Below are 24555 nucleotides of genomic sequence, written 5' to 3' on the forward strand. Positions count from 1 at the left end.
ATAAACTATAAAGGTGGTACTTACTATGTTTTATCATGATGGGTTGAGTCTTTGATATATTTTGTAGAGGGCTCAGTAGACAGGAGAAGTCACAGTTCAAGAAATCATTAAAATTGAATAAATCTACACAGAAATATTAGATAAAAATTTTACAGACCTATGCCGACATGATACAGGTTGAATATCCCTTATTAATATTCTTGGGATCAGAAGTGTTTCAGATTTTGGATTTTTTGAATTTTGAAGTGTTTGTATATAAATAATGAGATATCTTGTCCCAAAACTTAAATATAAAGTTCATTTGTACTTTTTTGTAAACCTTATACACACAGCCTAAAAGTGATTTTATAAAATATTTTTAGTATAATTGCATTTTGACTGTGACTTGTTGCAAGAGGTCAGGTATGGAATTTTCTACTGATGTCATGTTGATGCCCCTAAAGTTTCAGGTTGTGGAACATTTTAGATTTAAGACTTTCAGAGAGAGAAATTCTGAAATTGCTATAAAACTACTTTGCTTTTTTCATGTTACTTCCTTGATTGATTTGCCCCTTTGTAAAAAGCCTATCTTTTCACTAATTTAACTTTTAGTAAATATTTCTTCATAAAACAAGACACTGACCAATGATGTATTAGAGCTTCATATTTTTATACTTAATTATTTTATTTTATTTTTTGCTAATAAGTATGTTGCTGAAGCTATTTAGATCTATAATATCTGTACTATGTAATAGTATGCTACTAAGTGTCTCTTCCGAATTTCACATGGAGTGATGTTCTTGTTGGTAGCTTGAATTAGCTATAACTATTTGACAGTGGAAATTGGCAAATAATACAAATTAGGAGTTTTCTCCCTGAAGAGTTAGTTGCTAACCATTTAGCCAGCACATCTATTACTGCCATGCTTTCAAGGGCATTAGACTTCCATCTCACCTCCAATGAGATCTGGGGGTTATCTTGAAGGTCAGGGTAGCCTCAGTATTCATACACCAAGATACAGGTAGGCTTTGTACTGGGGCCACTGGCTGGCACTAACTGTGTGGCTCAGAGCAATTTCTTCTCTACATTGAAGCTGTAGTCAGAGATGACAAAAGGCAGTAGCCAAAAGACAATCTTAGGTTAGACTGAGAAACTTGTCCATTAAAACTCTTGTGGGTCCACCTGGCAAGCAGCTATCTTTCTATATGGTGTGCTTTTCATTTTTTCTACAATCATGAACTTTGCTTCCCTAATGGACTATCACTGTTTTGAAACAACATACATGATCTTGTTCTATAATTACAGAATGTAAGTTCTATCATAACCCTCTAGATACTGGTTGCAGGCTTCTGGTGTCTTCTCCTCAGGTAGCACCATCTGAGTGTCCAGTTTCAGAAGTTTCCTCCACACCATTCATACAGCCTAACTGAACAGGACTTGTCCACCACACATTTTTTTTCCCCCAGAATTTTACATCCCCCTTTAGTAAACACATCTTAGATTCAGAGGTCATTCCAACTTGGCACAAATGCTACTACTGTTATTTACTGGTTGTTAGTACCAGCTGTTGTTACTACTGTTACCTTTGAACCTAAGTTTACTGTTTAATGGTGTGGACCAAATAGCCCTCTGATATAAAGAGAATTACACTAGCAGGTAAACTGAATATCTGCTACTGTGTGAGTGCCTCCACTTGGTGAGAGCAGGATCTCTGGTCTCTCTTTTCAAGGTTCTTATCCAGCCTGATGTTCTGGAGGGTAGTTTGGCAGGTGTCCCCACTGCAGCTATGCCTTTGCAGTCACCTGGATATGGGCTTAGCCACAGGCCAAAGTTTGTAGGTGCTCCCTGCAAACTCCTCAAGCTATTGCTGCCCTTTTCATTTCTTTGGCCTTACCATGAAGACTTTATCTTTTTCTCTTAATTCACATGGAATTGCTCAGCTGGACTATGACTGTTAATAAGATTTTACTAATGACACATAGGTAAGACAAGGAAATTACAACATGAAGCGTGACTATTAACTTGCTTATAGATGTGGTTACCCTTGAGACTTACAGGCCCAGGATCCCCCACCTTGGTCCCTATTCAGATTTAGCCTGCTGCCCTGGAGAAGGGGCCAATGTCCCCTTCCCCACAACTGGGAGCTCTATCAAGCTTATTTATACTTCTCAGGATCAGGTTCTAGCAACTCTTCTGCCCACCCAAACTCTGTAGTGAGTAACAAGTCCTTTATTATTATATTACCTTTTATTTCCTTTAAAATAAAAAAATTAATAACTAAAAATTAACATTAATAATGATAACCACAGTTTACACTTTTATAGAGTTTTCTACATACCAGGTTTTGTTTCAAACATTGCATATAATCATCCATTTAAACCTTATAAGAATCTTGTAAGATAGACTATTATCTCAATTTTAGATAAGATGAAACAAACATAGAAGGGGTAAGTGACTGATCTAAGGTCAAGCCTCGACTAAGGGGACATCCAGATTTAAAGCAGACTCTGAAGCCTGTGTAGTCACAGTGATTGTACATGCATATTTCTATGTGTATTTGTGTGGGGGAATGCATGCATGCATGTGTGTGCATGTATACATGTGTGTGCAATTGTACTTATATATGCATGAATGTGTATGTTTGTGCATATGCATTGTGTGTATGTGTGAGTGTGTGCATGTGCATATTAACATTAATCCACATCCTGAATGGAGCCATCCAATTCAAGGAGAAGTTACCATTTGAAGGACTCTAATCAGGAGTTCTCATCACTCTGAGGTGGCTGCAATGAGTGTTTCAGATATCATTATCTAAAGCACAGAAGTGCTGTTTAGATAATCTAAAGATGAAAGAAATAAGTTTTCATTGGTGAAATGAGTCATGTTAAGATTTGTGATTGTTTAGAAAGACTGTTCAGGGCCCTTAGCTCTTGCATGAATGGGACTAAAATTAAGAGAGCCTAATCCTAGTAGGCAAAACTGTGGGGTCCAAACTGTGTAGTTCAACTAATGGTGTGAGTTTATACTGATACTGCTTTCAAAATAATTGTTGGATTTGCCTAAGAGGGAACCACTCATGCAATGTGCTTGCTTAAATTTCTGGAAAATAGGGATTTCTTGAGCCTCCAGGAGATATTGAATATTTTGTCCCTGCTTGCTGAGGATCTGTTCTAGTGGCAGAATTCTGTCTGATAGGAGGTTGTGAGATAGAGAGATGCAGCTCCCTCCATCTCAAAACTGGAGACTGCAGGTCTTTATCTATTAGAACCTTCTGTATGAGTAATGGACACATTGTATTGGGCCAGCTTGCAACATTTCCCCATCTTCATTAGGGCTCATTCTCCAATTCCTCATTTCTTGTTCTGGGATCTTCCATTCCCAGCATGGGTCACTGGACTATTCTGAGTCAATGCCTGTTCTGGTTCTGGGGAAAAACCTACCTACTTGCTATTTTGGGTGTTCTTGCCTTTAGGCCTGCAAAGAGCCTAAAGCTTAGTCAAGTCCTTTATTGGTATTTTTCCCCAAAGCTGGATAATTTATTCTTAAATTACTCCACCTATAAGACCACAGTGCTGACTTTCCTCTAGACTGGAGGAACTCAATTCCAGTTCCAGCAATGATGAAGATTCACATCTTGACTCTTGCGACCATGTAAGCAATTCACATGGGAACCTATATCTTTTTTTTTTCAAAACAAAATAACAACAAAAAAATAAATTCAGGCACTAAATCCTCTTTAGGAAAAAATATTTCTCTAAAGAAAGGGGTTGTCAACACATAGACTGCATGTTGATCACTGTTGAATTTAGTTTCAACCTTCATGGTGTGGACTAATATATTGTTTTAAATAATTTAAATTGATTTTAATCATTTTAAAACAGGAATATTACACATAAAAATCTGAATGTTGGGCTGGGGTTGTGGCTCAGTGGTAGAGCGCTCACCTAGCACATGCATGGCCCTGGGTTCAATCCTTAGCACCACATAAAAATAAATAAAATAAAAGTATTGTGTCTAACTACAACTAAAAAATAAATATTTTTTTAAAAATCGGAATGTCTCCTTTGTCCTGAAAAACACGAATATATGGCCATTTTAGGCCTGCCATCCTCTTCATCTACAATCAGTAGGAGCCAAGTGGCAGCTATAACCTTTAAGGAGAGCAATCACTGTCCAGTTTGCCACACTTCTCACCACTCCTATTGTTTCTCAATAATGAGAACAAACTCTAAATACCATTTATTATTGTGCTTGTACTGTTATTTTCCTTATAGTAGAATTAAGAGGATCATGAAATATATTCTATATTCATCTTTGTATTATAATTTGGAGCTAAATAAAATCTCAAGAAGTCTGCCCGTATCCCAAGTGTCCAGGTTTCAATTCAAAATCACTCATCATACCAAAAACTAAAAATCTCAGGCTGAAAAAAGAAAAGACAAAAAAATACTCACACTGAGGTGAAAAAGAGGTTTGATTAATCTGACAAAGATTTTGAAGTAGCCATCCCAAAATACCTCTACTAGAAATTACAAAACTAGTTGAAATTAATAAATAGAAAGTCTTGGGCTAGGGTTGTGGCTCAGTGGTAGAGCACTTGCCTGGCATGTGCGAGGCCCTGGGTTTGATTCTTATCACCACATATAAATAAATAAAATAAAGGTCCACTGACAAATAAAAAAAATAAAAAGAAAAAAATTAAAAAAATAGAAAGTCTTAGCAAAGAAATAACATAAAGAAAAATCAAATAGATATTTCTGAACTGGAAAATAAACAGAAATCTCAGTAGATAGGTTTACCAGCAGAATGGAGGGGACAGAGGAAGAATCAGTGAATCGGAATAGAGAACAATAGAAATTTCACAATCTGAACAATAGAAATTAGACTGGGAGGAAGAAAGAGCAAAATGTCAGGTACTTGTGTAACTATAACAAAAGATCTAATATTTGTGTCATCAGAGTCTTGGAGGAAGAGGAGAAGGAAGGTGGGCCTGAAAAAGTACTCAGAGAAAAAATGTCAGAAAAGTCCCCAAATTTGGCAAAATAAACATATAGATTCAAGAAGCTAAGAAATCCCCAAACAGAATAAACCCAGAAAAATCCACAACAAAATCCGTCAGATTACAAATTTTTAAAATGAATGGCAAAGAACTAATATCTTGAAAGCAGCAAGAGAGGAAAACAATTCCAACAGATATTTCTCCTCAAAACCCATGAAAGGCAGAAAGAAGTGGTGCAACATTTTTCAAGTTCTGAAAGAATGGGGCTGGGGATGTGGATCAAGCGGTAGAGCGCTCGCCTGGCATGCATGCGGCCCGGGTTTGATCCTCAGCACCACATACAAACAAAGATGTTGTGCCCGCCGAAGACTAAAAAATAAATATTAAAAAAAAATTCTCTCTCTCTGTCTCTCACTCTCTTTAAAAACAAAAAAAAGAGAAAAAAAAAAGTTCTGAAAGAAAACTTTCAGCCAAGAATCCTTTATACAGTGCAAATGTCTTTCGAGAATGAAGAAGAAATTGACATCTTTTCAAATGAAGAAAAACTAAGAGTTTGTTGTTAGCAGACCTATCTAAAATAATGGCTAAAGGAATTTATCCAAACAGGATGAAAGTGATAAAAAGAAAGAATCTTGGAATAACCGGAAGTAAGAAAGAACATAGTGAGCAAAAATACGAATAGGTACTATAGACCTTCCTCCTCTTGAGTCTTTGAGATTACGAGCATGTGCATTCAACAAGTATTCCAATACCATCATCGAAAGTTAGATGTTGAGCCTGCAGCTCTGGGTGACCATTGTGTAGTTTTTATTCTTCTCCTCTACCCCCAAAACATGACATAGAGTTAATCTAATAGAAGTGGAGTTTGTGGCCCTGCCTTAGGGTCAAAGGGTTATCAAATAACCCACAGGAGGGGGACAGCCAGTCCAGGAGAGTCCGCAACAGCAGTGTTGATTGGCATTGGAGAGTCAAATCCTGCCCTAGATTATAGCTCCTGTCCCTGTGGCCTGTCAGAAGAACATGGTGTTCTGGCCAAAGCCCATCAGTTTCAGGCCCACATTCTTTATATGTGGGTCTCCCACTTGTGATAAGTTTCAGTGTGGAGCCTTAGTTTAAGGTCTTCCTTTCAGCCTTAATATTTTTATTTTCTTGCTTTCTCACACTTTCATTCTATCATTTTCATTTTCAGGGCAAAAGTAACATAAATAAACTTCATGGTAAATTGTTTCTGGGACTTTAAATTGCTGGCAGACCCAAAAGGGACCACTAATTGGTTGAAGGAAATGCAATGGTCCTTTCTTTTTTGGATATGATTGTGGCAATGCCTAAGGGAACCTGAAATTGACAAACTGTTGACAGAAACTGCTTTGGCTGGATAAAAAGGGTATTATTAAAAAAAATTATTGTGGTTAAGATCACTTGACGGTTAAATCTGCCCTTATAACAAATTAAGTGTATAATACATTGGTGTTGATTATAGGTACATGTTATACTGAAGATCTTTAAAGTTTATTCTTTTTTCTTGACTTAAACTTTATGCCTGTTGATTAGTAAATCCCCATTTACTACTCATACTGTCACTGGCAACCACCTTTCTACTTTTTGAGTCTATGAATTTGACTATTTTAGATACTTATAGTGAGCAATTTTAAACAACCAAGTATGGGTTAAAACTCAATTCTGCTCAACCAAAGAGGAAGTGTGCAGCATTTTCTATCCGGGCAGTGTAGTCTACATGAATTTTTTCTTAAGGAAGACTGACTCTGGCTTCTCGTTCATGCCTTCATGATCTACCTCACACCTACTCTGCCCTAACTCTGCTCTGCCTCGCCTCCACTTCATCCTGGGGAGTCGCTTTCTCCCCTACCTCTTTGCACATATCTCTGTTGGAGTCTGCATCATTTCGTATCGTCTTGTCCACTGGACTGTGGCAGTGGGCTCTTGTACTTTCAGGGGTTGATTTGGTGTTGGGCATGTGGTAAGAACTCAATAAATTCTCACTAGATTAACAAATGAATAAATCTATACTCACTGTTGCAGTGATAAAAATGTTACCCAACATATCAGTGTTAGCAAAGAGGGATTAAAAAATGCAAGGCAAGACTTCTAGAAAATGGAACAAATAGCACTTAAAAAAATTCCTTCTGGAGAAGATGTACTTTAGCTATTCCTTCCCTGGATATTATGTGAAACACAAACATAAAAAGATGAAAAGTTGGAGAAAAGACAGACTGGGTCAGACCTTGGGACCTTATGGCAGTTTATGGTGAACTCTTCAGGTTTTCTTTCTGTCTCATATATTCCAGACTCATTGTAGCAGAAGTTGGCAACAGGAATGTGCAGAGATGAAAAACTTCATCAAATATCTGCTCTTTAATCAAGGGGCCAGGAAAAGAGCAGCCTCACAAGACAGAAATCTTTTTTTTTAAATTTTTTTTATGTGATGCTGAGGATCGAACTCAGTGCCTCACACATGGGAGGTAAGCGCTCTACCACTGAACCATAGCCCCAGCCACCAAGACAGAAATCTTTTTTTTTTTTTTTGAGAGAGAGAGAGAGAGAGAGAGAGAGAGAGAGAGAGAGAGAGAGAGAATCTTTTTTTGTAGATGGACACAACACAATGCATTTATTTATTTATTTATTTATTTATTTATGTGGTGCTGAGAATCCAACCCGGGTCCCGCCCATGCTAGGCGAGTGCTCTACCGCTGAGCCACAATCCCAGCCCAGACAGAAATCTTTTAGATGGTAATTACTCATCTCCAGTGAAACACCACCAAAACTATGTACCTCACTACCCCTCACCAAGTCAGCAAAAAACCAAGTGGGGATCATTGACTTCTACTCAGTCTGGACTTCATCTTCCCAAGTCCTCTGCTGGGGGCTGGGACCTTCATCTCCTGTTAAGTGGTAGGGAGCTACCTGGCCCCAAGAGGAAACGCAGGGAACAGTAATGTGTCCCCCTTACCTTCTTGGTCTGGAATTATCTATAGAGGTCCAGTGGGAGCTAGACCTACCACCTCTGCCTAGCAGTAATGCAGGGCCTTCTCCCTGTGGTTGTCAGTGGAGCTGAGCGGGAAAGTCCAAGTCCACCCGCACCTGGCAGTAACGACTCGGGTCTCCTCTTCTCTTGCAGGAGCAACCCCAGAAGCAGCCAGCTAAAACACAAGGTTTTAAATCTGATTTGCTACACAGTAACTTTGTGGTTTTTATATGAAGGAGATGTTTCCAGTTAAGGGTTCACCCATTTTTCCCCCAGCAAATGTTTATTGCATACCTATCATGTGCCAGGTTCAGGGGCATGGAGGATAGAGCTAAGAACCAGACAGACATAAACATAGTCTCTGCCCATGAAGAACTTACAGTCTAACAGGGAAGGCAAATTTCATAGAAATGAATAATTTATAGCACAATGAAACAATTAAAGTGCTATTAAGTAGTGCAGAGTTGGATGGGAGAATATCCCATCATTAATCTTTCGATGAATATTTTGTGTATTCAAAAGCTCCATGGACTCAAAGAGAAACACATACCCAGGAACCAGACACTATCCTCTCTTCCATTCTGGTGACTGACACTTCCATCCCTTTAGTAAAAAAAATTGGTCAAGAAAGGGAATCCAAGATTCTATGATTCACTGAGTGTATTAGTCAACTTTTGGTCATTATAATAAAATGCCTGTCATAGCCTTCTTAAAAGGAAAGAGGTTTATTTACCTGATGGTTTTTAGAGGTTCAAGAACTGCATTGGTGCAGTTCTGGTGAGCCCTATGGTGGATGATGGATGGTGGATAGTGGGTGGCGATGGCATTGGTGTGAGCTTATGTTGGGACAATGATCACAGGCTTCAACCAGAAAGCAGATGGGGTGAAGGGAGGTTGAACATGGGGCCAGTCTTTCTCCTTTCTTTTTCTATTTATGACAACCCTTTCAGAAGAACTCCCAAAGTCACACAAGAAATACTTTATTCTCCTCCTCCCTCATTGTGCTAAGATTTTCTCACTAGGCCCTGCCTTCCAGAAATTCTAGCCACCTCCCAACAGCTCCACCATGAGGACCAAGCTTTTAATAACAATGGATCCTTTGGGAACTCTTCAACCACACCCAAATCGGAGCAGAGACTATCTGTTTATAAAATGCATTCTCACAATGCTTTAGCTAGAAATGTTCAGAATCACAATATGGCAAGCTGTCTTCCTTAATAGCTAAAAGTCTTTGAGTATGTAAAATATTCGCAAGCTTATACTGTCTGCACTAGCCTCATCTATATTTTTCAGTTTTCATCCACATAATTAACTGGTTTACTTGTAAATTGTACACATGAATGACTAAATTCTTTTCTTAGCAAAAGGGGCATCTACTATGTGCCAGACACTGTACCAGACCCTAAGGACAGAGGTGAGGAAGAAAGACATCAAGGATTGAATTTTTTTTTTAACATAACAAAAAAGTTTATTTCTTGCTTACAAAGAGAAAGCTTTGCATGGGAGTGCTGTCCAGGGTGGTTGTCCTCCAGGTGTGAGCTCTGCTTCTATCTTTTTTTTTCCCATTTTTTTAATTGGTTGTTCAAAACATTATAAAGCTCATGATATATCATCTTTCATACATTTGACTCAATTGGGTTATGAACTCCCATTTTTACCCCAAATACAAATTGCAGAATCACATCGGTTACACACTCACACTTTTACATAATGGCATATTAGTGACTGTTGTATTCTGCTACTTTTCCTATCCCCTACTATCCCCCCTCCTCTCCCCTCCCATCTTCGCTCTCTACCTCATCTGCTGTTGTTCAATTCTCTCCCTTGTTCCCCCCCTTTCCCCTCACAACCTCTTATATGTAATTTTGTGTAACATTGAGGGTCTCCTACCATTTCCATATGCTTTCTCTTCTCTCTCCCTTTCTCTCCCCCCACTCGTCTTTGTTTAATGTTAATCTTTTCCTCATGCTCTTCCTCCCTGTTCTGTTCTTAGTTGCTCTCTTTATATCAAAGAAGACATTTGGCATTTGTTTTTTAAGGATTGGCTAGCCTCGCTTAGCATAATCTGCTCTAATGCCATCCATTTCCCTGCAAATTCTATGATTTTGTCATTTTTTAGTGCTGCGTAATACTCCATTGTGTATAGATGCCGCATTTTTTTTTATCCATTCATCTATTGAAGGGCATATAGGTTGGTTCCACAGTCTTGCTATTGTGAATTGTGCCGCTATGATCATTGATGTGGCAGTATCCCTATAGTACGCTCTTTTAAGATCCTCAGGGAATAGTCCGAGAAGGGCGATAGCTGGGTCAAATGGTGGATCCATTCCCAGCTTTCCCAGGAATCTCCATACTGCTTTCCAAATTGGCCTCACCAATTTGCAGACCCACCAGCAGTGTACAAGTGTACCCTTTTCCCCACATCCTCGCCAACACTTGTTGTTGTTTGACTTCATAATGGCTGCCAATCTTACTGGAGTGAGATGGTATCTTAGGGTGGTTTTGATTTGCATTTCTCTGACTGCTAGAGATGGTGAGCATTTTTTCATGTACTTGTTGATTGATTTTATGTCCTCCTCTGTGAAGTGTCTGTTCAGGTCCTTGGCCCATTTGTTGATTGGGTTATTTGTTATCTTATTGTTTAATTTTTTGAGTTCTTTGTATATTCTGGATATTAGGGCTCTATCTGAAGTGTGAGGGGTAAAAATTTGTTCCCAGGATGTAGGCTCTCTATTTACCTCTCTTATTGTTTCTCTTGCTGAGAAAAAACTTTTTAGTTTAAGTAAGTCCCATTTGTTGATTCTTGTTTTTAACTCTTGGGCTATGGGCGTCCTATTAAGGAATTTGGAGACCGACCCCACAGTATGTAGATCGTAGCCAACTTTTTCTTCTATCAGACGGCGTGTCTCTGATTTGATATCTAGCTCCTTGATCCATTTTGAGTTAACTTTTGTGCATGGTGAGAGAAAGGGATTCAGTTTCATTTTGTTGCATATGGATTTCCAGTTTTCCCAGCACCATTTGTTGAAGATACTATCCTTCCTCCATTGCATGTTTTTGGCCCCTTTATCAAATATAAGAAAGTTGTAATTTTGTGGATTGGTTTCTGTGTCCTCTATTCTGTACCATTGGTCCACCTGCCTGTTTTGGTACCAGTACCACGCTGTTTTTGTTACTATTGCTTTGTAGTACAGTTTGAACTCTGGTATCACTATACTGCCTGATTCACACTTCCTGCTTAGAATTGCTTTTGCTATTCTGGGTCTTTTGTTTTTCCATATGAATTTCATGATTGCTTTATCTATTTCTACAAGAAATGCCATTGGGATTTTGATTGGCATTGCATTAAACCTGTAGAGAACTTTGGGTAATATCGCCTTTTTGATGATGTTAGTTCTGCCTATCCATGAACAGGGTACATTTTTCCATCTTCTAAGATCTTCTTCTATCTCTCTCTTTAGGGTTCTGTAGTTTTCATTATATAAATATTTCACCTCTTTTGTTAGGTTGATTCCCAAGTATCTTATTTTCTTTGAGGATATTGTGAATGAAGTGGTTTTCCTCATTTCCATTTCATAAGTTTTGTTGCTGATATACAGGAATGCCTTTGATTTATGCGTGTTGATTTTATATCCTGCCACTTTGCTGAATTCATTTATTAACTAGCAGTTTCTTTGTAGACCCTTTTGGGTCTGTTAAATATATTATCATGTCATCCGCAAATAGCGATAATTTAAGCTCTTCTTTTCCTATTTTTATGCCTTTAATTTCTTTTGTCTGTCTAATTGCTCTGGCTAGTATTTCAAGAACTAAATTGAATAGAAGTGGTGATAGAGGGCATCCCTGTCTTGTTCCAGATTTTAGAGGGAATGCCTTCAGTTTTTCTCCATTTAGGATGATGCTAGCCTGAGGTTTAGCATATATAGCTTTTACAATGTTGAGGTAAGTTCCTGTTATCCCTAATTTTTCTAGTGTTTTGAACATAAAGGATGCTGTACTTTGTCGAATGCTTTTTCTGCATCTATCGAGATGATCATATGGTTCTTGTCTTTAAGTCTATTGATGTGGTGAATAGCATTTATTGATTTCCGTATATTGAACCAGCCTTGCATCCCAGAGATGAATCCTACTTGTTCATGGTGCACAATTTTTTTTATATGCTTTTGTATTCGATTCACCAGGATTTTATTGAGAATTTTTGCATCCAAGTTCATTAGAGATATTGGTCTGTAGTTTTCTTTCTTTGAAGTGTCTTTGTCTGGTTTCGGGATCAGGGTGATGTTGGCCTCATAGAATGAATTTGGAAGAGCTCCTTCTTTTTCTATTTCTTGATCTAGCTTGAAAAGTATTGGTATTAATTCTTCTTTGAAGGTTTTGTAGAACTCTGCTGTATACCCATCCGGTCCAGGGCTTTTTTTGGTTGGTAGTCTTTTGATGGCTTCTTCTCTTTCTTCCTTTGTTATTGGTCTGTTTAAATTGTGTGTGTCTTCCTGACTCAATCTGGGCAGATCGTTTGACTTAAGAAATTTATCAATATCTTCACTATCTTCTATTTTATTGGAATATAGGGTTTCAAAATACTTTCTAATTATCTTCTGTATTTCTGTAGTGTCTGTTGTGATATTGCCTTTTTCATCCCGTATGTTAGTAATTTGAGTTCTCTCTCTTCTTCTCTTCGTTAGCATGGCTAAGGGCCTGTCGATCTTATTTATTTTTTCAAAAAACCAACTTTTAGTTTTATCAATTTTTTCAATGTTTTTTTTTTTGTTTCAATTTCGTTGATTTCTGCTCTAATTTTAATTATTTCTTGTCTTCTACTACATTTGCTGTTGTTTTGCTCTTCCTTTTCTAGGTTTTTGAGGTGTAGTGTGAGTTCATTTATTTGTTGTTTTTTTCTTTTTTTGAGGAAAGAACTCCAAGAAATGAATTTCCCTCTTAAAACTGCTTTCATTGTGTCCCATAGATTCTGGTATGTTGTGTCTGTATTGTCATTTGACTCTAAGAATTTTTTTATCTCCTCCTTTATGTCTTCTGTAACCCATTGATCATTCACTAGCATATTGTTCATTTTCCATGTGATGTAGGATTTTTCCTTCCTTCTTTTATCATTGATTTCCAGTTTCATTCCATTATGATCAGATATGGTGCATGGTATTATCTCCACGCCTTTATATTTACTAAGAGTTGCCCTATGGCATAATATATGGTCTATCTTTGAGTAGGATCCATGTGCTGCTGAGAAGAACGTGTATCCACTTGATGATGGTTGATATATTCTGTATATGTCGGTTAAGTCTAGGTTATTGATTGTGCTGTTGAGTTCTATAGTTTCTTTATTCAGTTTTTGTCTAGAGGATCTGTCTAATGGCGAGAGCGGTGTGTTGAAGTCACCCATAATTATTGTGTTGTAGTCTATTTGACTCTTGAACTTGAGGAGAGTTTGTTTTATGAACGTTGCAGCTCCATTGTTTGGTGCATATAAATTGATAATTGTTATGTCTTGTTGGTGGATGGTTCCTTTTAACAGTATATAGTGTCCTTCTTTATCCCTTTTGATTAACTTAGGTTTGAAGTTGATTTTATTCGATATGAGTATGGCCACTCCTGCTTGCTTCCGAGGGCCATGTGAGTGGTATGATTTTTCCCAACCTTTTACCTTCAGCCTGTGTATGTCTTTTCCTATCATATGAGTCTCCTGAAGGCAGCATATTGTTGGATTTGTTTTTTTGATCCAGGTTACTAGCCTATGTCTCTTGATTGGTGAGTTTAGGCCATTAACATTTAAGGTTGCAATTGAAATATGATTTGTACTTCCAGTCATGTTTATTTATTTATTTATGTTAGTTTGGCTAGTTTTTACTTTTTGGTTATTTTCCTCCCCCTTTACTGAGATACCTCCCGCTGTTAGTTTTGGGCACTATTTTTCAATTCCTCTTCTTGTAGTATTTTGCTCAAAATGCTTTGCAGTGCTGGTTTTCTGGCTGCGAATTCTTTTAGCTTTTGTTTATCGTGAAAGATTTTAATTTCATTGTCAAATCTGAAGCTTAATTTTGCTGGATACAGTATTCTTGGTTGGAATCCATTATTTTTCAGCGTTTGAAATACATTGTTCCAGGATCTTCTTGCTTTCAAAGTCTGTGATGAAAAATCAGTCGTTAACCTAATTGGTTTACCCCTGAATGTAATCTGCCTCCTTTCTCTTGTAGCTTTTAATATTCTCTCCTTGTTCTGTATGTTGGCTATCTTCATAATTATATGTCTTGGAGTTGGTCTATTACGGTTTTGAATGTTTGGGGTCCTGTAGGCTTCCAGGATTTGGCAATCCATTCCATCTTTCATCTCTGGGAAGTTTTCTAGAATTATTTCATTTAATATGTGTTCCATTCCTTTGGTTTGAATCTCTATGCCTTCTTCTATCCCGATGACTCTCAAATTTGGTTTTTTTATGACATCCCATATCTCTTGAATAGATTGCTCTTGGGATTTAAGCATCTTTTCTGTGTTGACTATATTCTTTTCAAGTTGATAAACTTTGTCTTCATTATCTGATGTTCTGACTTCTACTTGATCTAGTCTATTTGTAATATTCTTGTTTGAGTTTTTAATTTGGTTTATAGTTTCCTGCATTTCTAGGATTACTGTTTGATTTTTTTTTTTTAAGATCTCTATCTCCTGGTAAAGCTCGTTCTTTGCCATTTGAATTTGTTTGTTTAATTCATTTTCAAAATATACTTTTATTGCTTGGACTTGCTGCCTCATGTCTTCTCTAATATTCCTTTCCATCTGAGTTAGGTATGCCTTGAGTTCTTTCCCTATCCCTGTTTCTGATGCTTCTAGGTCCTCCTGTAGAATTAAGTTGTCCTGCATTGTTTGTACTCCTTTTTTCCCTTGTTTTTTCATGATGTTCACGTTACTTTCCAGCTCTATTTGATTGCTGTGTTTCTGCTCTCTTCTATAGATTTGTTTTGGTTTTGTATATCTCTGTTGTCTCTCCTTTGTGTTGGTAGACTATGCCTGCTAAAGTGGATTCCGCTGGGAAGGAATTCCGAAGGCCGAGCTCCAGTGACGTCACCTCTCTGCTATGCCGGGGTGTCCGAATGGGGGGGTGGGACTGGACTGTCTCTGGTTGGTTTCAGCTCCCAGTTGCTGGCGGGTGGGCGGTCTCCAGCCGCCCAGTCGTGCGGGCAGCGGGTGGGCTGTCGCAGGCGGGCGGGTGGTCTCCAGCCGCCCAGTCGCACGGGCAGCCGGCGGGCGATAGGTCGCCGGCAGGCGTGCAGTCTCCAGCCGCCCAGTCGCTGGGGCAGCGGGTGGGCTGTCGCAGGCGGGCGGGAGATCTCTAGCTGCCCAGTCGCGTGTTCGGTCGCTGGCGGGCGGGTAGTCTCCAGCCGCCCAGTCGCACGGGCAGCTGGCGGGTGATAGGTCGCTGGCAGGCAGGCGATCTCTAGCCGCCCAGTCACGTGGGCAGCGGATGGACTGTCGCCGGCGGGCGTGAGGTCTCCAGCCGCCCAGTCGCGAGGGCCTGGCCTCTAGTCCCCTGGTTTCTCCTGCTAGTCCAGATTTCCCCTGAGTGATGCCTCTCGGCAGTTCAAACTGTACTCTGGGCCTGCCGTTTGTTGGGTGTGGAGGGTGGCTATTGGGAACCCTGGCACTCTATTGTTTTGATTTTTTCCGCTTGCCCCTCCCCCAGCGCTGGCTAGACAGGTTTCGTATTCGCCGCTAATGGGAGGGGGAGTTGAAGGTCAGGTGTCTCTAGTTTTCCCCGTGTCTTTATGCAGGCTTGCTCTGATAATCCCACCCCCGGAAAGCCTAGGAGAGATTTTATGCGAATTCCCCGCTGTATGGGAGCTGAGCTGAGTAACACACACCTGTTTTATTGTTGCCATCTGTCGGAGAGTGGCGGTGGTTACTTCAGCTCTTCAAGATGGTGGCCGCTGGTTTCCTTGGTGGAGTTTCCGTTGTGGGGGATAGAACTGTACCGCTTCCTTCCCCGTGTGAAATCCCGAACTCAGCCTGGGGCTCAGTGGGGGCTCAGCCGGCAGGATTCCACAGAATCCGCAGCAACGTTTCTCCCTCCTTACTGGTCGCTTCTCGGTGGTGCCCCACCGTCTGTAGCCACGGGGTGGGCCGCGCGGATCAGTCAGCCTGGATCTCCGGATCTCTGGTGGGAACCCCGGCACTCTACTGTTTTCTGCTTCTATCTTATGACAATTCCATGTCCACATCTTTTTTCATAGTGACTGCAGGATGTGAAGAAAGAGTAGAGAATCACACAGAGGCTTTAAAATGCTCTGCCTGAAATTGCTTCTGTTCATATTTCAAGGATTGAAAATTGAGGCAGAATTCCTCTCTCAACTCTGAGAAATTTATAATAAAATAAATTAAAAAACCAAAGGAGACACTCTATTTATTTTAACACTGTTTGGCATTGGAAAAGACTGGAAACAACCCAAATGTCCATCAGCAGAAGACTGGTTCAACAAATTATTGATACATTTATACAATGTGTACCCTGGAGCTATAAAAAGAAATGAGGAACCTCTCTGCACACTGCTCTGTGGTCTTAGAACACAGTGTTGACTGGGAACAAAATAAGGCAGGATGGGTAAAGATATGTGAATTATGCTATTACATAATGACAACTTTTTACATAAGTAAAAAGACAAATTTAAAACCAATGTTAAAAAAATCTTTAAAAAGGATAAAATAAAAATAAATTTTAATTATGTATAAACATAGTTACCTAGTAGAAAGGGAAGGGGTAATCTGTGATTAGAGCTACATTTCTTGATCTGAAACTTAAATGATTGTAAGTCACAGGAATTTGTCTATGAATATTTAGTGGGATATATTGTAAAGAGAAAAAAAAAATCCTGCAAAATAATCAGACAAGCCTCTCTCAAACAAAACAAAACAAAACAAAAACAAAAACCAAAAAACCACAGAGCTGGGGTTATAGCTCAGCGGTAGAGCATTTGCCTCGCACATGTGAAGCACTGGGTTCAATCTTCAGCACCACATAAAATAAATAAATAAAATAAAGATATTGTGTTCATCTTAAAAAAAAAAACACTCCTTCAATTGTTTTTGGTAATTGTATTTTTGGTGGTAGTGTTGTGTTATCTTTGACAAAATATATTATGTGTATTTTGTGAAAAAGCAAATGAATAATTATGCTTTAACAACATGAGAGAAAGTATATGTGAGCATTAGAATGAAATGAAGTGAACATCCTGTGGACCTGATTTCAAGTGGGAAGTATCAGTATGTTTTCTTAAAAAACAAACACCCCCCAACAAAAACAAACAAAACCAAACTCCTTCCCTAGCTTTGTTCACAGAAAAGGTTTAGAAACAATGACAAATCCAAGAACAAGGAGCCATCAACTGAATTAATAGGTCTAGGTAATGATCTAGCTGCTTCCGTCTCACCAAAAGAGACAGTTGTTTAAAACCAATTCACAGAAATATGAACCATACCCTGGCCAAAAACTAAACCTCTGTCTGATCAGGACTCTAGAACCCACAATCACCTCTGAGAAGGTAGGACAGAGAGGGGAACATATCAAATGATACTATGGGGTTCCAATAGCAAAAGTCCACTCTGGGAAAGCATAGGAAAAATGCCTTAGTTTCTATGAGGAGAAAAAAATGATAACAAATAGCCTATATATTCAAAGAGACTTAAAGATGCATATTAATCAATTTCAATATAGGTTACATTTGGATACTGAATTGAATCTTACTTGTTTAAAAAATGAGATGATTGAGAAAATTTGGACATTGAATACTGTTTGATATTGAAGAATTAATGTTAATTCTTTAAAAGGATGCTAATTAAGAAGATTTCTGAAAACCACAATGATGGTATCACAATTATGCTTCCAAAAAAAAAAAAAAAAGAAAAAGAAAAAGTCCTTTTCATTTAGAGCTATATATTGAACTATTTATAGGTGACATGATCTGACAGTGGGGATTTACTTCAAAATCCCTAGAGCAGGGGAACTGGGTGGGGTGGAGGTGAGACAAAATTGGTGATGAATTAAAAATTGTAGAAGTGAGGTGATGGGTTTGGGGATTCATCATAGTGGTTTCTCTATGTGATTATTTTTTTTAATAATAAAATGTTAATTCCAAAAAGGCTAATTCCAAAAAGAGGCAGCCTATTGAACACAAGTTTTAGTCTCTGATTTCACTTAGGTTTGGTCTATGTTTAGGACCTGTCATCTGGTTCTCGTTTCCTTAGATACCAACAAATATTATTACAAAAAGAAAAATGACTTTGCTGAGATACTTTTTCCTTATGCTCCCCTAAAGTAAGAAAAATTGGGGGCTGCCAAACCTGTGAAACTGAGACTGGGGTGAGGAGCCTCGTGTGGTTACTGACTTGCTCTTTAGGGCTCTGCTTCTGCTATTTGGTCTCTGATACTGATACTCAACCACCATCTGTGGCTGTGGCTTGGAAATGACGTGCATCTGAACAGGCGGGAACTCCAGTGGCAGGGTATGTCAGTTGCTCAACTATGAGCAAAAGAAAATATTTGCCTCCATCTAGCAGCAGAATAATTGAAAGGCATTTCTGAATCCAGTATCATGGATTTTTAGGGCTGTAAGGAGCCTTATAGCCTCTCTAGACTAAATCACTCATGTGGCAGATGAAGGAATGGAAGCCTGGTGAAATGAGGTCACTCAGTCAAATTTGCAGTGATGGGCTCAGAACCCATATTTTCATCGATTTTTGGAGTTCAGTGCTCTTTCCTTCTCATTGCATCTGGGGAGGTGGTACTTTTGTTTCTTTGGCCTTGGTATAAACTCTATAATCTACGCCATTAATTTTCTGGAGCCATGTACTAATGCAATTTGGAGTTTCCCATCCTTTTAGTACAGGGGGAGAGAGGACTGTGAGGTGTGTGTTGCGGGTGGGGGGACTGGTGTGACTCTAAAGTAGTTGGTATAATCATAATCATAATCAATCTCGTGAGGCTTCCCCTTGTGCTTGGCAGTGAAGATAGCTGCATGAATATGTGCTCTCAGGCCCCCAGAAGGAGAAGACAGGATAAATGGACACTAGATTTGGATTATTTGAGTTTGAACCTATTTTCTTCAACGTTCCCTAGCTATGTGACCTTGGACTAGTTACCAATCCTCTGTACCTCCTCTATTAAATGACTCTAATAATAGCAGTATGGTCTCATTGTGAATATTTAATATAAGTAATATAAATGTGTAATGAGTTAATATAAGTAAAATTCTTAGACCAATGTCTGGCACGATCCAGTAAATATTGTCTGTGACTTCAGAAGGGTCACTGGATGCAAGCAGCCACTGGGCAGGAGATCATTAGGTGTCTTGGAAATTTCAAATAGAGCTTACTTGCTGACTGTATTTGCAGAGTATGATTTCAGGGTATGAAAATCTTTATTCCAGAGCTAATAGAAGAGTCTGAGAGTCTCTGCTCTGGATTATGATATTAAAGACTATGTAACAATCAAATGTGTTATCTAGAAAAGAACAAATGTAATCATGGAAACCATTCACATCTCATTCAATTCATTCATCATCTGGGTTAGCTAGTAATTTAGCCAAGCCTTTGTGGTGAAATCATAGTCCAAAGCACATAGAGGGAGGTCGGGTGAATATCTGTAAAGCCATCATAGCAGACTCCATTGGCTTCCACATCTAGTTGGCATTCACCTCTGTACAACTAAAGCTTCTTACTAAAAAGCCCACAATTCTGTCTGAGGGGATCCCTATCCCTAGCTGGAGTACATCCAGCCCATGCTGGGAGTGCTGAAAACTTAACGACCCTGGAGTAGCTCTCCAATAATGATGGGGGGGTGTTGGTGGCTTAGTGTCCCAGATTCAGTCCCTTGGTGGGCTGAACTCTGCGAGGTGCTCTGTCTTATCTTCCAGAGTTCTCCAGTGGGTCAGGCTCCAGTTGCCCACGGTGGTGAATGGCATGAAAATGCACCTTTTGTTGGCTTTTTATGCTTTTTCTCTCATTCCCCTATTCCTCTATGAATTTTCTGCTATCACCTTGAAACTAGACTATGTACACTCAAATCTGTGTCTCAGAATCTGCTTCTGGGGGAGCTTGCACCAAGATAGCAGGCCACAGTAATTGGTTGGGATCTCCCATGCTCTCATCCTTTATGCCTCTCTCTACTTCCCAAATATCCAACCACAATTCCATTCTCAAAATTGAAGGATCATTTTTCTAACATATCTCTATCTGTCTATCTATCTATCTATCCATCCATCTATCCACCCACCCATCTGTCCATCATCTATCTATCTATTTAATCTTAGGAATTCTTTAGCTCCTAGTGCAGTGTGGGATACAAATCCTCTTGGCCTCAGATATTTCTGTGGCAATGACCTAAGGCTAGATAAGGAATAGTATGTTCAGACCTAATAATTATTAGTGCTATATAAAATGACACTTAAGTGGAAAAGTTATCAAAACATCATTTCTCTGCAAAGCTCAAGACTTTGAACCCTTTTGACGACTAATTCTTAAACAAAATCAGAAAATTCCGGTTTGGGCTAAAGGTAAGTTATCTGGCATCTTTTGTGTCGATGTTCCCATCCACATCCAGCCCCAGGCTTACTAACTCTGATGCAGTATTCAAAACACTGCATCAAGTTCATCAAACTCCTTTAAAGTTTATTGTTGTATACAGAATTGGAAAATATTAACATCTCTAAGTCCTTTAAATACGTAATGCACTGAACAGAAAAAGTATTTTCAGAAAGTGAAAAAATTATTTACAGTTTAGGGTTCAATGTTTCTAAAAGCTGACTATTGTAGTATTTAGACACTGTTGGCAAGGCCCAAACAAGTAACTTGGAAAGCAACCTCTTTTTTTTTATGCCTTTATTTTTATGTGGTATTGAGGATCAAACCCGGGTCCTGCCCTTGCTAGGGGAGCGCTCTATTGCTGAGCCACAATCCAAGCCCCAAGTAATCTCTTTCAGACCAGGTGTACTAATTATTTTCCTAACCTTTCCCACTCTCATTAGAAATCAATGACATTACTTATCAAGTCTTATAAAGAGAATGGTTCATTGGAACTTTCAAACAAACAATAATGCTCAATGTTTTCGTGGTACTTTTTCCCACCAAGCATTATCAAATCATCCCTGTCAAATAATCAAGGTTTATTGGTTATATAACATCTATTTATTTATTTATTTATTATATTTTGGTACTAGGGATTGAACCCAGGGGTATTTATCACTGAACTACATCCCCCAGTCCTTTTTATTTTTGATTTGAGACAGGGTCTCACTAAATTGCTGAGGGATCTCGAACTTGCATTCTAAGTCCTCCTGCCTCAGCCTTTGAAGTCTATGGGAGTCTATAGGTGTGCACTGCCAGGCTCTGCAGATTATAAAATATTGAAATGTTACATTTCCTGAATCAAATCTTATTTAAATAAGGTAAGGTAGAAAGTTAAAACCATTTAGTATTGGGGAAAATCTGGGTCATCTAATTTACATGCCACAAAATTCCTACCCCTTTCTTTAAATTTTTTTTAAATTTTAACTTGTTATATATGACAGCAGAATGCATTACAATTCATATTACACATAAAGAGCACAATTTTTCATATCTCTGATTGTATACAAAGCATATTCACACCATTCATGACATTATACATGTACTTAGGGTAATGATGTCCATCTCATTCCACCATCTTTTTACCCCCTTGCCTCCTCCCTTCCCCTCCGTCCCCTTTGCCCTATCTAGTGTTCCTACCCATTGTCTTTATGGAGAAGTTTCAAAGGTGATTTTAAGCAAATAATTATTATATTCTTAAATCATTCCAGAAGTAGAAATTTATTAATTTATCATTAAATCACCCACGAATATGTTATTCTATTCATTCATTCACCCACCCATCCATCCACTTAAAAATGTTTATTTAGTTTCGTCTTATGAGGTCCAGTGCTAAGTTCTGGCTATACAGTGGTTCCAAAACAGATATGGTTTCCAGATATTGTGGAGTAATTGTTTAGTAATAGTCTTGTGGGGAAATACTGCTGAGTCTGACCAACTCAAACCTGTAATTAATGCAGATTAACATGGTTCGATCTTACTATGCAAATTAGGAGACTGATAGCCCTAGCCCCACTGTTAGGTGAGGCAGATGGAGGCCCATGGAAACCAATACCTCAGCCCACACTGTGGGTTTTGTTTTGTTTTTAATGATTAAGAAAACAGATATTGCATACAAGGCAAAGTTTGGGATGGGTACACCCTAGAGTTCCAATGTCAAGTTACGGGGTTCACATGTTCTTTTGATCCTCCAGTTCTCAAAGTTTTACCAAGTTCATATGAATCATTATTCTTGATTCATGGAAAAAGCTGAATCATCCTTGATGAGTGTCTCCCCCTGAGACACTTCTGCTGTTCCTGTTGCTTAGCCTCAGATGTCTCTATATTGGAGGGTCTATGGGGGAGAGAGTTGAGTTCTTCTTAAAAGGAGTTAACATGCTCAAATTTATTAATATGATTTTACTACAGCAATTGTGTAGCTCTTGTTTGCTTTTATCTGATGAGAGGTCAGTAGTAAACCCAGTGATCTCAGTGTTTCCCTTTCTTACCTTGGATGTTGCTGAATTAGGCCTTTTTCTCATAGGGCAAATTGTTTGTCCTCCAGGAATGATTTCTACTTGAATAAGGGTCCGTTTCATGTACATGTCTCCAGTATAATATTGTTTGTCTCCATTATAAAAAAAAATTGAAGCAAAACAACTTTGTTTATTTGCATGTCCATGTGGACATGTCAGGACCATGCATTCCTTTAGGACAGGTTGTCTCTTTTCTTCTCAGACCCTACAGTGATCAGCAGATAGAAGCTCTTGGTAAGTGCTTGTTGACTCAGTAAATGAATGAATGAATCTCTGTCTGTCTATCTCTGGATGCTAAATAGTGGGAATCCTGGAGTCTGTTTGGATTAATTGTTACCATGGTCACTCTTTGTGCTGTTTATTGGTCTGAACACGTGGGATTGGTTCGATTTCTTATGAAACTTAACTTTCAGGATATCACTGCATCCTATTACCTTCCAATAGAGTTACTTTTGTACTTTGAATGGAAAAACTGCCATATTATTTCAAATGATTGTGAAATAATAAAACAAATAATAACCTCAAATGCCAGAAAACATTACTTTCATGGAACTTTACAAAAAACAGTCCTAAAAGATCCATAAAATATGCACGAAAGGAAGAAATACTGCAGACTGCTAACTGCCATTTATTATTTTTATAATAGGAACAAAAATGTTTGCTGAACAGCAATATGTGATTAGGATAAAATTATTCTCTCAGGTAGACCTGGGCACTTTCTTCATGTGAAGCCATAGACGGAGCAGTGAGGGAGGATGGCTTATTTTCTTTCTTTTTTTTTTAAAAAAAAAAAAAAACTATATTTATTTACTTTTTATTTGTTCTACTTAGTTGTACATGATGGCAGAATGCATTTCAATTCATCATACACAAATGGAGCACAACCTTTCAATTCTCTAGTTGTACACAGTGTAGAGACTCATTATACATACAATTTTATATGTACCTAGGGTAACGATGTCCGTCTCATTCCATCACCTTGGGAGGATGGCTTATTGATTAAACAACATGTAAATATTATTATTTTTGAATCAATTCTTGTTTAAATAAGTCAAGGTGGAAAGTTAAAGTCATTTAGGATTTGGGAGGAATTGGGCATTAGAACATAAAGGTTGTCACTGTTTGAAACATACCTAAAAGACAAAAATTTTAGGTTTCTGAATTTAGTGTTAGGATCAGGTAGAGATGTATACAGTAGTCACCCTTATCCCTGAGAGACATATTCCAAGAACTCCAATGGATGCCTGAAATTACAGAGAGTATTTATAGCTGGGTGTTTTTTCATCTTAACTAAGTATTTACCATGCACTGTGGCTGTAACTCTTGCAGTTTGCTGGGGGTGAGTGTGTCGGGGGGAAACAACAAAACCAATATGGATTTCTTTCTCCTTTGTCACAACTTCACAGAGTGCTTGTTCTTACTGTAGATCTCAGCAGCCTCATTAAGGCGAGAACTTTCCTTTCCTTAAGGTGAGAATTTACACCTTTCCACTTAAAGGAAGCACCTATGGGCCTTTCTTTGGCACATTCAAACTGCCAGTATCATTTTTAAAAAATAAGTATTTTATTTTATTCATTTATTTTAATGTGGTGCTAAGGATCAAACCCGGTGCCTCACACATGCTAGGCAAGTGCTCTACCACTGAGCTACATACAGCCCCAGCCCTGCCAGCATTATTTTAATAATGTGATTTGGGGCCATTATTAAGTAAAATAAGGCTTCCTTGGATGCAAGCACTGTAGTATGAGCAAAATCAATAGTTGATTGGACACAGCTACTAAGTGACTACCAGGAAGGTAGCATATACAAGTTGGAAATGCTGATCAAAATATAATGTAAAAGAAGTCCCCTAGTAAAGAGTAAGGGATTAGCATGAAGGTGCCTTAGTTATCAGGCTCCTTCTCTTTCACTAGTACTTGGCTTTTACTCAAATTTGTCTCATGGTTCAGCATTATTGCTGG

The sequence above is a fragment of the Marmota flaviventris genome, chromosome 5 (assembly GCF_047511675.1).
Source record: "Marmota flaviventris isolate mMarFla1 chromosome 5, mMarFla1.hap1, whole genome shotgun sequence".
Taxonomy (NCBI): Eukaryota; Metazoa; Chordata; class Mammalia; order Rodentia; family Sciuridae; genus Marmota; species Marmota flaviventris.